Genomic DNA, 12,565 nt, shown 5'->3' with positions numbered 1-12,565 from the left:
AGAATGTGGACTGGGAGCCAAGAGACCAGGGTCCAGTTCTCACAGCTCTGCTTCCCAGGTGACCCAGGGCAAAGCACTTCACACATTCGTGCCTCAATTTCCTCCTTATAGACTGAGGGGATTGGATAAAATGGATGATCTCTAAGGTTTTTTTCAGCTGTAACAGTCTATGATTTTATTTCACAGAATATTATGAGGACCAAATGAAATGAGATAATGGATGTTATAGTACATTGAGAAGTTTAAAATGATACACAAACATAAGGTAATAAGGCGTCTCCTTTCCTTAAATGGCCCACCAGTGTGCAGCTTAGTAAGTGTCCTATTGTTTTCATGCTTCACATTTGTTTTCCTCAACAGGTTGGGGACAACATGAGGGCAAAGATGGTAGTTTCTATTTCTTTTGTATCCTCTCTCAGTGACTACCGTGTTTCCCCAAAAATAAGACCTAGCCAGACAATCAGCTCTAATGCGTCTTTTGTAGCAAAAATTAATATAAGACCCGATATTATATATTATATTATATTATATTATATTATATTATATTATATTATATTATATTATATTATACTGGGTCTTAAAGTAAAATAAGACCGGGTCTCATATTAATTTTTGCTCCAAAAGACACATTAGAGCTGATTGTCCGGCTAGGTCTTATTTTCGGGGAAACACGGTAATACTCACAGAAGCCACTCAACAATGTTTCTTACTGGGTGACAGACTGATTACCCTCCTGACTGCTCATTCACTTAAACAGACTTGTAAAAATCTTAAGGGGAAAGTGGTCACCTTGGCTTCTTAGGGGAAGAGGTAAAGAACCTCTTTTAATTATGCAATTCTCACTTCTCTTGAGAAAAAAAAAAATAATTTGCCCCCTTAAAATGAATTGGATTTGGAAATTCAAATGGAATTTTTAATACTGCCTTGCAAGTTAGCACATACCAGCATGCCCACGGCTGAATTCCATCCCCTGAGTACTTACTGAGCGTGCTGGGTGCTGAGTGCCCAACCTCTGCTCTGCAGTAGGGGACATACAGAAGAAATGTTGTAAAGTAATAGAATTTTTTAAACAAATATAGTAAGGTTTAGATATCAAAATAAATATCATCCCATTCAAAATGATATATACTTATTCTAATACCTTACCTTGATCTAAACTGTTTGGAACCTTGGAAAACCATCTTCAAAGATCATCACATTCTTTACCGACAGTGACAAATCTTTGTGTGTTGATTAGGGGAGAGAAATGTCTCTTGAAGCCAAGCCTGGTAAATATGCTGGATAGTGAGGTTTATTTGGTCAGGACAAAAATCTAATGTGCATCTTATAACAACATGCTTAATGAGCACATAAGAATAACATGCAGCCTTCCCATGAGCATATTTTGAAGGTCTTTTTTCACTGACTGGTATGAGTTGGGCTGTGTCTGTAAAATCAGTCTCATGAAAGATCTCCTTGCTTCTGCCCTGGCCTACACCCCACCCCTAACCCCCATCATTTATACTCAACACAGCAGGCCAAGAGATCTTTTTAAAAATATGTCAGATCGTGTCACTCATCTGCTTGAAACCCTGCAAGGTCTTCCGTCTAACTGGGAGTCGAGGCCAAAGTCCACAGGGTGGCTTCTGAGACCCCATGTGATCCCGCTCCCTGTGTCCTCTCCCATCTCCTCTCTTACCACTGTCTCTTCCGGACTCAACTCCAGTCCTACAGCCTCCTTGTCGTTCCTCAGACAGGCCAGACATGCTCCAACTGAGGGGCCTGGCTCTACTGACCCCTCTGTCTGGAAAACTTTCTCCCAGATATCCACTTGGGCAAATTCTTCAAGTCTTTGGTCAAATCTCACCTTCTCAATGAGACGTAATCTGACCTTCTATTTAGTACCTCGGTTAACAATGCCTTCTATTTAGTATCATCCATTTAACAACTACATACACACATAGACAGAAACACATGCACACCCACCAACACACCCTCACTCCTAATCCCCCTTACTCTGTTCTTCTTTTTCTCTTTTCCATGGCGCTTATCACCTTTCACTATACTATACAGTGGTACCTCAGTTTTCAAACCTAATCCACGAGTTCTGAAACGTTCGCAAACAGCCGACAGGTAGGCCTCAGGATCTTGCACTCAGCGGAAGCCATGTGACATGTTCGACTTCTGAGTCGTGTCGAAGCATTTACTTCCGGGTTTACAACGTTCATAAACCAAAATGTAAGTCAACGAGATGTTTGAAAACCGAGGTACCACTGTATAGTTTATCTCTATATCATTGATAGTGTTTATTGTTGTCTGTATCCCCTGCTAGAATCTAGGCTCAGAAGCTAGAATCTAGTGTCAGTATCTTTGTTTAGTTGACTCTCAAAAGCCTAGAACTGGCACACAGCTCGTACTCAATAAATACATGTTGCATTGAACTGGACTGGATTGGATTGTCTTGACTTGGATTGGATTGCACTGAATGACAGGTCCCAACTTATATAAAGTATAGTCCCTGCCTTCCACTAGCTTATAAATGTGATGGTGACAACTAGAGACACACATGAAAGTGACTAAACAATATACAACAACACATGACTAAGTGACATCCAGTCATGCTACAGGAACTGCGGCAGGCATGAATACAAGCTGAAGGAGGAGAAAGGGTTCAGGCTGCGCTTTCTATCTACTCAAGCAAATCTTCTCCTTGTCCCCAGCATGGGCCCCAATCATTCCAGCCTCTACTCATTTGCTCACACCATCCCTCTACCTGAAGTCCTCTACTCTTCCTGCCCCCTTACCCAAACCCTACCCACCCGGCAATGCTCAGCCCCAACCCCCTCACTCCATTAACTTCCCCTGATAACTCCTGCCCTCACTGACTTCTCCCTCCTCTGATCTCCTATAGCACCTATATTTTTGTATCAGACCATTTAGTCTTTAAGTAGAAACTATGTGTGTATGTGTATTACTTCCCCCACTAAAAACCACACCCTTTGCTTCTCTTTGGAGTGCTGCCAAGAACTGTGCACAGGCCGTACCCACCCGTTGGTTGGTCAACAGGCAGAGAGAAGAGAGGAGGGTATTCCAGGCCTGGGAAACCTCGAAAGTAAAGATGCCATGATGTGAATGGCCATGGGAGTTTCAAGATATTACACCAGGAGTTTTCAGCCCCAGCTGAGACTTGAATCATCCGAATGAAAGCCTTTAAAAATATCTCCATGTGGGCGCCCTACCCCAGACCAATTTTATCAGAATATCAGGAATGTGGCCTCATCATCACTATTTTTTAAAAGCTCCCCAAAGGATTCTAATGTGTATCTAGAGATGAGAACAATCATAGTATTAGGGAAGAAAGCAGAAGGAATAAAAGAAAAAAGGATATAAAGGAAATTGGAAAACAGACATTAAAAACTGTAATTGTGCCTGTCCTTTATTTTCCATTTTGTTCCTATTAGTTTGTCATGGAAATTTGTCTTTGTCCAAGTAGCCTGATGGATCAGCTGTGGACAGATGTTTCTGTCCTCTGCCATGGAAAGAACAGGCAGCACCAAGGTCAATCTGTACCCATGGGATTCAGCAAGTTTGGGCAAACTAGAGGACTATTTTAGACCCCTTGAAAATGTATGTTGCAATGTCTCCGCCTCCCAGGTTGTAGCATTCAGTTTACTCTCTCCAGTGCCCACCCATCATAAGAGCCAAGAAGTATGTAAAGTATATTCAGGCTACCACTTCATAAATCCCTGGCTAATTCTTCAAAGTCTTCCTCCCTTCAAATCTTCTGAAATTATGCAGAAGTTACACCTCCTTGCTCCTAAAGGTACCCTGGCTCAAGAGCATTGAAGAGAAGGCCAGGAACCTGAGGAGCTCGTGCGTCCTCCCCTGGTCTGGCCTGGGGAGGCTCTCTAACATACCTCACCTTTCCTCCTCTGTCCCTCCTTTCTCCAGATGCAAAACTCGGAGAGGCAGAGCTAGCAACCAAGCACTACTTCTTGTGTGCTGTCTCCCAGGGCTCCTGTGCAGATTGGGGCCTCTCCTCCCACGCAGCCCCTGACCACCTCTCCACACACAAAACGCCACTGGTGGGGATGAGGCTGACAAGTGCCTGGGAAAGGACATGGGGCTGACATTCAGAGTAGGACATAATGGATTGAGACGAAAACTTTTCCTGAGCGCAAGACCAAAGGGTAAGGGGTGGGAAGAGTAGGAAAAGGAACATAAAGGGAAATATGTTGGCACTTAGCGGCTGAAGGAGGGAAAGAAGGGAGTGCCAGGGAATGAGGGGGAGGGTGTGGGAAGACGAGGCTGGATGGCTGATGACAAGCTTCCCCAACTCCACAAGCTTGCCAAGACCCAGCCCTAGATCCCAGGGGGTCACGTGAGGGCCGACATCTGAGGCCACCTCCTTTCACCTCCTTACTCCCCAGTCTCTGTGCAGGACCCCAGGTCTGCCAGGCGCTGGCCAACCTGTGGCCTCTCCAAGATGAAACCAGCCCCTTGGAAAGTCAATGGGGAAGAGACCAGCCCCCAGCAGTGATCCCCATATATACCAAGAGGTAACTTGAAACCCCAGAGCTGGGCTAGGGGAGGAGGGAAGGGTAGAGGGGGATGAGGTTTTTCCACTTCCATTCGCAACTGTCAGGCGGGTGATTAATGACCAACAGGTTTGGAATCGCCTTTATTGCCAGATCAGTATTGTTGCCCGTGACAGCTAATGAGGTTGGACAGGCTTCTCCACACTGAGCTTTATGGGGCCGGCTCCCTCCCCTGCAGAGCTCACAAGCCCTGCCAGCTTTTGTGCACAGGAATGTTCCAGCCCCACCCCCACCCCCCCTTCGTTTCTCCAACATACCTCCCCCACAACACACTGAACCACCATCTCACCCAGATTCTGCCCCATCCACAAAGGAAGCTGAGTGGCAGGGGTTTCTGATCCCCAGTCTGCTCAGAGAGACCCATCTGTTAGACCCACACCCAGTTCCCCACCCCTGCTGGAGCTTGAATATTACGGCCCTGGGGTTTCAGACAAGGGGAAGATGCTTCTGTGTACTTGCCCTGGACAGTCTGACCAGCAACCTTAACAAGCCATTCCATAGTCAACTGTAAAAGTCAAGAAGCATTTTACACACTTACCACTTCAATCCAGCAAATGTGTTGAGGGCGTGAGGGTGCAGGAGTGAGAGAATTTAGGAAAGGAGGGTTAATAAGTGTTAATAATGATTTTTAACCAACTACCTTGAGTCTAGATACACATAAGCCAGGTTTCAGTGCAGAAATCAACTTGGTCCAAGGTCTCAGGGTAAGGAAATACTGGCTTTGTTTGCTGCTCTCTTACAAATAATCTTTACCTTTGTGTTAGCTCACATCTTGATACGGTTAAGCACGTGTTTGCCTGGGGTTTAATATTTGAAGGAGTTGGAGCAATGTAATAAGCAAACAGCTTAAAAGGCCCAGAAAGACCCCCTCAGCTTAAAAATCTATTACTTTTCAATGTGATATAAATGTATTTTGCTTCTGCTCAGAGCAATTTCCTAGTTTACTCTTATTAAACCAGGAGACGGCTTAGCAGAGTTCTTGATTTATGAAACACATACTAGATTCATTAAAACCTTAAAAGATTTAATACATTTTATCAGGACATTAAATCTGTGCAGGCTTTTTAAATCAAATACCTGCCATATTTCATCCCCCACACCCTGCACACTTCCTTAAGAACAGTAAAATGTGGACTGACAAACATTACGGGTGTCTCAGGCCTGATTTCTAAGTGGCGTTAAAGTCCTCCCCTCGAGGATTTACAGCCGGGCCTCTCCCGAGTCTGATCTTCTGAAGAACAAGTAATTTCCCTCTTTGGTATTCGGGTCAGTAGGATGAGCTGAAATCTACATTCCAAACATACACATAAATGCTTCTACCTTTCCCATCCCATAGCCAGTGGTTTTTAATTGCCATAGGTTCTCCAGGAATTCATCCAGCAATACTGCCCCTCATCTTCCATCTTCCTCCAGAACTCCTCCGTACACCCACACTCATAGCCTTTCCCTCCATTCTCTACAACCCTGACTCTCTCTGCCCATACAGAGCTACACTGATATAACATCTGTCATACTTTGGGATGCCTGGAAATCTTGCTTTCTCATTCCCAATCCTTGCTTTTTAAGTCTTGCTATACAACAGTGATTCTCAGCTGGGGGCAGTTTTGTCTCACATACACATACACATACACACACACACACACCTTCCCGGGGACATTGGCAATGTTTAGAGACGTATCTGGTTGTCAAAACTGAAGAAATGTAGGAAGCCAGGGTGGGGATGGGGTTGCTACTGGCAGCTAGGGATAGAGGCCAAAGATGTCGCTAAACATCCTACAGTACACAGGGCGGCTTCCCCCCGGCCCGACACTCACACGCACAGAATTATCCAACCCAAAATAGTAATAGTGGAAATATTAATAGTGAGAAACCCTGCTACAGAACTTTAACAGATTCAAGTGGTCTCTCCCACTCTTCCTCTATGCTTTCATCACTTAGGATTGTGCCTTATAGCTAGTAGATATTCAATTTATTGAACTAAATTTCTGTCCTGACACATTGACATTTTCCAAACTCACAAATTCACAAATCAGCGGGCAGTACAACATTATAGCTCCTTGGGGGAAGACTGGGTAGTCAGGGAGAAATATCGGACTGACAATCAGATGATCTGCCCATGACCTTGAAGAAGTGACTTAATCCTCTAACCTGTATGTCCTTATTTGTAAAATGGGATTAGAGTGAAACTATCCTCATGGATTATTATGAAGATGAAATGAGCTAATATAACTGAAAGCACATTGTACATCCTAAAGGGTTATGTGATGTTTATTATTTTATTTAACAAGCACTTACTGAGTACCAATTATGTGCTAGGAATTATGCTAGACCCTACAGGGTGGTGGTGGGAGACACAAAGATGAATAAAATGAAGGCCCCACCCTCGAGGAGCTTACATTCTTGTAAGAAGTACTGACACATAACCAGAATATTTCAGTATATTCAAGTGCCATACAAGAAGAATGCACAGAATGCTGTGAAAACACAGAGAAAAAGTATTTAAAGGGGTCTTAAAGGATGAATACGAATTGCTCTAGTAAAACACACACAAAAAAAAAAAAGAAAAACAGAATAATATCATAAAAGCTGGAGGTGTACTTAGGAGATCACATCTTAAAGATCTTGTATGACAAGATAAGAGATTTGAAGTTTTCTCTGTTGGGAACCTATTATTGGGTATTTAACCAGAAAATCACATGGGCACAGTGTGGTAGATGCACTGATTTATAAGCTACAAGTTGGAGTAAGGAGATCACTAACATTAGATTCTTATGAGAATCCATGTGAAAAATGAAAAAGCCCTGAACTGGGACAACGTACAGAGAGGAGGGTACAGGGTCAAAGAATAATTTAGAACCACACAACTAAATGAGAGGGCAGATTAAGATAAAAGCCGGATGTCTGGCTTGGATGGTAGAGCGCATGGTGATGACTTTAACGAGAGAAGTATGTTTGAGGGGGTACTGTGAGTTCAACCTGACTCATGACTGGTTTGTCCCCATCCAACCTCCAAAGAGAGGGTATTCTGGTCTGCCTATTGCTATGCATTTGGAAGAGTCATCAACAACCACATAATTAGAATATTGAGAGTACAAGAGACCTTCCAGAAAGAGAAGGGAGAGAGAGAACAGCAGGTCATAGCGTTCTGAGGAACAGGTGACGATCAGCTCAGGACGGAGACTACAAATGGAACATTGAGACAAGTAGGAGGAAAACCAGGCATGACAGGGGCATTCATAGAAGCCAGGGTAGGGAGGTTTAGCATTAAGGGGTCGGTCAACAGTACCAAGTGCAGCAAAGAAAGGGGCTGAAGGACTGAAAACAAGGGGATGGAAATTGAGGAAGTAAAGACAAAACGGTAGGGAACTTTTTCAAGAGCTTTACTTGAAAGGAAGGAGACAAAGCAGGTGAGAACTAGAGGCTTACACACAGGATCAACAGAGTGGCTTTGAAAGGAGTGGGCTGGAGGGAGCCTTGTTCGAGATTTAGAGTAAGGAGATAATTAAAGACTCTAGGTCCCTGAGGAGAGAGGAAGAATGAGACTAAGAATACAGTTGGAAAAAGACTGGCCTAAAATGGAAAGTGGGTTCCCTATCCTGTGAGACTCACATACCAAATACATAGGATATCTCTTTACGACAAAAAAGGAGTCTAGCAATGATATAGAGATGTATACATAATTATGTGCAGACAAAGTGCTATACAATTTTTTTTCACTTCCTAATATTATTATGGATTCAAATATGTCAAAAGAATGGTCATCCCAGGCAAAACCGGCCAGGCCACACCTCAAACTGTCAAGCCTCTTGGCACAGTCTCCCAAGGTAGCAGGCTGCTTTCTCATCATTCTCCAAATGTACTGTGGACCTTGACCAAGTCCTCTCTCTGGAAACTTCTTCCCCTTTGCCCTGTTTCTCAATGAGTGAAATAAATGGGTTGCATTAAAATCATAGGCAGCAATGTATATGTCCATCAACAGATGAATAGGTAAACAAACTGTTGTATAGCTGTACAATGGAATATTACACAGCAATAAAAAGGAATGAACTGTTGATATACTCAACATGAATGAACCTCCAAATCACTAGCTGCTGGAAAACAAAAAGCCAGACAGCCTCCCCCACAAAAAAGGTGTACACTGTATGATTCCATTTGCATAAAATTCTACAAAATGCAAACTAATCTATAGTGACAAGCACATCAGTTGTTGCTTGGGAGATGGACCATGAATGAGGGGACGAACCATGGAGAGGAGTGGGAGGGAGAGATTACAAAGGGGCATGAGGAAATATGGGGGTATGATGCATGTATTCATTATCTTGATTGTGGTCATAGTTTCACAGGTGTGTGGATATATATATATATATATATATATATATATATATATATATATATCAAATTGTACACTTTATATGCACTTTATTGTATGTCAATTATACCTCAAGGCTATGAAAATATAATCACAAAATGACTAGCTGACTTCCAACTAACATCCAACTCCATTTTTTTTCATAATTCCTCTTTGATTCCTTTATGGAACTCTCTTGAAGAAACATCATTAGCCCCAAGCAAATATCCTTTTGTTGTTTGAAGGCACCAATTCTGATTTTTCCAACTGAAAGTAAGAGGGGGAAGTTCTAAGTAACCCTCTTAATAATGAAGGATATAATATACTTCTTCACTCCTCTTCTCCCAACGTCATCAAAATCCTACTAGGATTAAGTGTCCTAAAGGATGATCTCTATTCATTGTATAGAGCATAAAGTAAAGAAGACAAATCAAATCTTGTGATATAAATGAACTGAAGCTGAACATTTTAAAAATTGCCTAGTTCCTTTTAATAACCCAGTTATTAATAAAAAGGGCTCTAATTGTGAAAGAAGGGGTCTCTTCTCTCTTTGGTGTGGCACTCTCACCAACAATTAGCTTGTTGAGGACTAAACAGCAGCAATCCAGAGACAGGGAGATGTGGATGGCTGTGGCGGGAATATTTTTTTAATCCTGCTTCAATCTATAACTGTAAAATGAACTGGCCCAATTTAAAGTTTCACAATTTCTGACCACTGTTCTACATTCCTAAAAGGTTACATGTAAAATAAATGCCATAAGTGTGTGTGTGTGTGTGTGCGCGCGCGCGCCGTGCACGCTCACGTAAATTGAATCACTGTTTCCTAATTCCCTTACTATAATGAAAAAATAGACTTAGGGTCATATGAATTCTGCCTTTGCAATTTACAAGCTTTGTGATCTTGGACAATCCTTAACTTCTCTAATCTTCAACTTCCTCCTTTAAAATGAAGTTGAACTCAAAGGGCTGACCAGAAGATTATGTAAAATGAGAAAGGCATAGGGCCTGGTACATAGACAGCACTCAATAATACTTTATGAAATCTGTATTGTAAATATCTATTGAAGTATAATTTCAGAGTCTCTTATCTCTTCTTCTGATAAGCCTCCATTTGCCTACTATCCAATACCACATAACTTTAAGTTTATACTTCTCTCACCTTCTGTCACATTAATAATCTGAATCCACAAACAGGTAAGAGCACATTCAGGGAATCTGCCATTTAAACCAGCAACAGCTAATACATTGAACACTTAAAATGTGCCAAACATTATATGTGCTTTTCTTGATCAGTCATTTAAACCTCACAACAGTCCTATATGGTTCTATTGTTATTGTTCTATTGTTATTGTCTACTATTGTTATTAACCCCATTCTACATATGCAGAAACCAAGGCACATATAGATTAAGTCATTTTCCCAAGGTCACACAGCTAATAAAGAATGGGGGGAGGCATGATTTAAACCCAGGCAGTCTGACTGTGGAATATCTGTGCTTAGCCACTATAGTGCAAGTTTTCTAAGACTGGATTTTTAAACACTGTTGTTAAACTTTGGATACTGAGTCAAAACAATCAGAGGTCTCTTAAGAAAGGGATTTTCAGACAGAAGAGACCCAAGATGGCAGAGTAGATAAACACCGTGCCTGCTTCCTTCCATGAACACATTAAAATTACAACTAGGGCCGGCCCGGTGGCTCAGGTGGTTGGAGCACCATGCTCCTAACACCAAGGTCGCCAGTTGGATTCCCACATGGGCCAGAAGCTACGCCCTCTACAGCTAAGATTTTAAACAACGGCTCTCCCTGGAGCTGGGCTGCAGTGAGCAGCCGGAGGTTGGCATAAGCTGCTGCGGGCTACTGTGTGCCTACGTGAGTGGCCGGCAGCCACTGTCTGCTGCTGTGGGCTGCTGTGTTCTACTGCAAGCTGCTGAGTGCTGCCACTGGCTACCATTTGCCTCCGTGAGCAGCCGGTGGCCAGTGTGAGTGGCCAGCAGCCAGCGTGAGTGGCCAGCAACCGGCGAGAGCTGCCCTCAGCTGCTATGAGCGGCCGACCAATGACAGGCGAACGACTGCCTCAGCCGGTGGGGAGCGCAAGGCTCATAATACCAGTATGGGCCAGGGAGCTGTGCCCTACACAACTAGACTGAGAAACAACGGCTTGAACCAGAGTCAGGGGCGGAAGAAGGGGGGGGGGGGAAATTACAACTAAATTAGAGAACAATCAACCTGGAGAACCACTTGAAGTCAACCTAAACAGTTCTACAACTAAGGATATAAAGAAGCTGCATCAAGACTGGTAGGAGGAGCAGAGACTCGAAATGGGCTGGTCCTGAAACTCCCTGTGGTGAATGAAAATTGGCAGGGATATCTCAGCCGCGGAGGTTCCCCCCGGAGGAGCAAAGGGCCTCAGCCCCATTCCAGGGTCCCCAGACTGAGTACTGGTACCGGGAAGAGGAGCCCCCATAACATCTGGCTGTGAAAAAGCAGTGGGGCTTCCAACCATCCAGTGAGATGGAAGGCTGCAGGAAACCCAGATGTCCACTTAAATGGCCCACACACAGCCTCATTTACTCACAGGCACTCACCTTGGACTCCTGCAGAGGGACGGTGACTCAGGGCATCAGAGGGGAGCAGACTGAGATGTGTGGCTGTGAGGCAAGGGCTGGAGGACTGTTGCCATTTTCCCTGTGTGGGGTTCTTTCCCTTGCAGCTGGCAGGCAGGAGCCATCTTTCCTGTGTTGAGCCCGCCCCCACATGGCCAAATCTGAATCTGATTGGTCGGTGAGCTCTGCTCACTCCACCCTGCTGACTCACTGGGGCCCCACCCCACCCTACGCTCCCAACCCCAGAGGCACTTTCTCTACAAGCAGCCAGCCCCTCATCCCTCCCCCACCCCCACATTGCACTCTTTCTTGGAAAACTATTATAGTCCGCAGGCCCCAGGCAGACAGCAACTGGCCTCACTGTGCTCTGAGACTTTTGCTGAGTAGCTCCAGGCTCAGCACTGGCACCAAACCAGATTTACACTAGCCTGGTGATTACAAATGTTCCCACTCTAGTGACACCATGAGACCCTGCCTCACCTAACGCGCATACCACATGAGGCTTTATCAGTAGCTAAACCTTAAGGGAACTGGCAATTGGCAGCAGGCCTCGGGGTGTCCTGGCTTTTTGCAGCGCTACCCCAGGCCTGATACTGGTGGCAGCCATCCTCGGTTTGAAGCATGGCCTCCCACAAGTAAATCCTGGTTTAGCACAGGCATCAAAAAACCAGGGATCGCTTTGAAGCTCCTACTAGGTAGTCACAGACAGTGGGTGATGTGGGCCTACACCAGAGCCCCTCACAAGAGGCCCCAGAACCAACATACCTGGAGGTTGGCTTCAGACCACATCAGAGCACTGCACAATTAGCCCCACAAGCAGCATACACAATTTACTGAAGTCCACCCCTGCCTCTAGGCAGGAACACAACTAAACAACTTAGGCCTGGTACAAAGCCTCCTGAGTACAAAATCTCACAACTTCCACTCACAGTTCATTCCCAAGTTTAATAGTCAGGAAATTATTAAATTATAACTAATTTAAACCCTTTACGCTTCAGGCTAAGCCTCATTTCTTGGGCTGATAAACCCCAGTGTT

The sequence above is a fragment of the Rhinolophus ferrumequinum genome, chromosome 4 (assembly GCF_004115265.2).
Source record: "Rhinolophus ferrumequinum isolate MPI-CBG mRhiFer1 chromosome 4, mRhiFer1_v1.p, whole genome shotgun sequence".
Lineage (NCBI taxonomy): Eukaryota > Metazoa > Chordata > Mammalia > Chiroptera > Rhinolophidae > Rhinolophus > Rhinolophus ferrumequinum.
The sequence above is the reverse complement of the archived record's forward strand: the minus strand, read 5'-3'. Positions refer to the sequence as shown.